The sequence below is a fragment of the Heterocephalus glaber genome, unplaced genomic scaffold (assembly GCF_053883595.1).
Source record: "Heterocephalus glaber isolate CG9 unplaced genomic scaffold, H.glaber_assembly_v1.0 deba00001593, whole genome shotgun sequence".
Taxonomy (NCBI): Eukaryota; Metazoa; Chordata; class Mammalia; order Rodentia; family Bathyergidae; genus Heterocephalus; species Heterocephalus glaber.
Window position 1 is genome coordinate 3,326,634 of NW_028258368.1, and position 2,530 is coordinate 3,329,163.

At 42.4% G+C, this 2,530-nt stretch overlaps 1 pseudogene; it reads right to left on the bottom strand.

Moving 5' to 3' along the window:
* Nucleotides 1-222: 222 nt before the first annotated feature.
* Nucleotides 223-2,016, bottom strand: LOC101715395 (calnexin pseudogene; annotated as a pseudogene).
* Between the last annotated feature and the right edge of the window lie 514 nt (nucleotides 2,017-2,530).

Below are 2,530 nucleotides of genomic sequence, written 5' to 3' on the forward strand. Positions count from 1 at the left end.
AACCGTTATGTTAAACGTTTTCTCTTCTACAGAAACAGGGTCCTTCCTTTATGTCACAACTGCAATTATTTATTGCTAGATGTTTAAAATTATACAGACTAATGTTCAGCTGGAACCTGTTGATGATGACATCTGAGGTTTTCTGAGTTTCAGCCTGAGGTAGGCCAGGCCCTCTCCTAGGATCACACTTGCAAGGGAAAGGGAGGGAGAAGAAATTAGAGATCAAGTTCTTAAGATTGTTTCATTCTCTTCCTGGCTTTTTCTTGGTGATCTATTCAAAATTTCATCCTCCTCTGCTATAGATTTTCTGTCTTCCTCCTCTTGACTAACAGTGCTACCATCTCCTTCAGGATCACTTTTTTGTTTTTCTTCGAGCTTCTCTTCACCTTTCTCCTCCTCTTCACCTTTCTCCTCCTCATCTCCCTTATCCTTTTCTTCCTCCTTCTCTTCCTCCTCCTCCACATCTGGTTGAGGAGCATCAGTCTTCTTGTACTCCACAGCACTGGACTGTTTCTTTCCAGAACAGCAGAAGAGGATTACAAGGAACACAGGCAAAGCTACAGTCAAAAGGTAGACCACCCAGAGCCATGGGCACTCCTCAGCTGCCTTGAGCATCTGCCCCACCACACCTGGCTCTGCAGCTCCATCAGCAGCTTTCTTTAGGTCCCATCCATCACTGGCCCAATCATCAACTACTCTTCGTTCACTACTAATGATAAAGTTGTCAAAAAAAATGTCGGAAGTCATGGACCACAGCTCCAAACCAATAGCACTAAATGGAGTCATCTTGAAAGGTTCCAGATCCTCAAAGAAATCTGGATTTGATATTTTCCTGGGTTTCCAGATTCCCTGGTAGTTAGGGTTGTCAATCATGGGAGGCTTCCATTTGCCCTTACAATTGAGGTTGTCAATCATAGGTCACTCCCAAACCCCACAGCCAGGGGCTGACTCACATTTAGGGTTGGCAATCTGAGGGGCCTCCCATTCTCCGTCCGTGTCCTCATCCCAGTCTTTTGGCTTCTCTGAATCTGTATTAGGTACATAGTCAGGCTCATTATCTAACCAGCCTTCAGGCTTTGTGGCCTCTTCATCTGGAATCTTAGCAGGGGCATCCTCATCCCAGTCATCTAGCCTGACAGCATCTGGATCTGGTATTTTAGGTGGTTCATCCCAGTCCTCGGGCTTCTGGGCTTCTGGGTCCTCAATTTCTCGTGAAGGATTTACAGGAGGTGTCATGTCATTTAGCAAATTCCCGCTGTTCACAATGGATTGGTCAACTAATATTTTGAAACTTTATCTGGATTGAAGATTAATGTGTAAAGATGGGTCTTCTTATCTGTAAAATAGGTTTTCAGATCTGCATCCGGCCTCTTGGCATGCTTTTCTTCATATACACCTGTCTTGGAGTTTTTATGGCAGAAAATGATGTGTAATTTACAGTCCTCTCCACATTTATCTGGACCAAACATAATCATATAGGGGGTCTTGTCGTGAAATTGATCCAAGTTGAGTTCTGGTGTTTTGGAGAGTAGTTTCACATATGCACCCCCACATATCCCGTTTTGGAAATTAGCCTCATACTGAACAATGAGAGGCCTGTTATCAAATCTGAAGGGCTTGTTCAGTTTAGCAGAGATGGTGTGAAGCTTGGCCTGGGACATCAACACCAGTCTTTTATCTCCTGGAAGTTTCATTTCCTTCATCTCATCTACTTTCCACTTTCCATCATATTTGGCAATTTCATCATCAGTGTCATCCTTCTTGGCTTTGGATAAAATCCACCCTGACAGAGATCCTCTCTCAATGGAAACAGCAAAATAAACTTCTCCTGTTGGAACAGGAGCTTTGTAGGTAACCTTTGGAGATGGAGGAGTGCTGGCATCTGGTTTTGATTTTGAGTCACCACCTCTTCAATGACATCATCAAGGTCATCCTCAATGTCGATCATATCATCATCATGTCCATCACGAGCCTGAACAACAGCAGTTCCAAGGACCAGTAAAATACACAGTAACCACTTCCTCTTCTGTGATCTCACTTCACATTAAAGACTTATGGATGCTGTTGCTGTTGCTCAAAAGTCATCAAGTGTAAGGGCCGGGGAATGATATGTGATCTTGATTTGTATTTCTCTGATTGTTAGTGATGTTGAGCATCTCTTCATATACTTATTGAAGAAATATCCATTCACATACTTACTGGAGAAATGTCTATTCAAATCTTTTGCCTTTAATTGGCTTATTTTTATTGAATTGCAGGAGTTTCTTATGTATTTTGGATATGAACTCCTTATCAGGTATGTTTGAAAATATTTTCTCCTGTTTGGTAGCTTGACTTGCTGAATGAACTATGTTAGTTACTTTTCTCTTGTTGCTGAGACAAAATATCTGACACCCAAAGTTAGAGGGGAAAGGATTTATTTGTCTTACAGTTTGTAGAGGTTTCAGTCCATAATCAGCTGGCTCCAAGCAAGGGATGGCAAACAGGCATCGCAGAGGAGAAACAATATGGTGACCACAAGGTAGCAAAG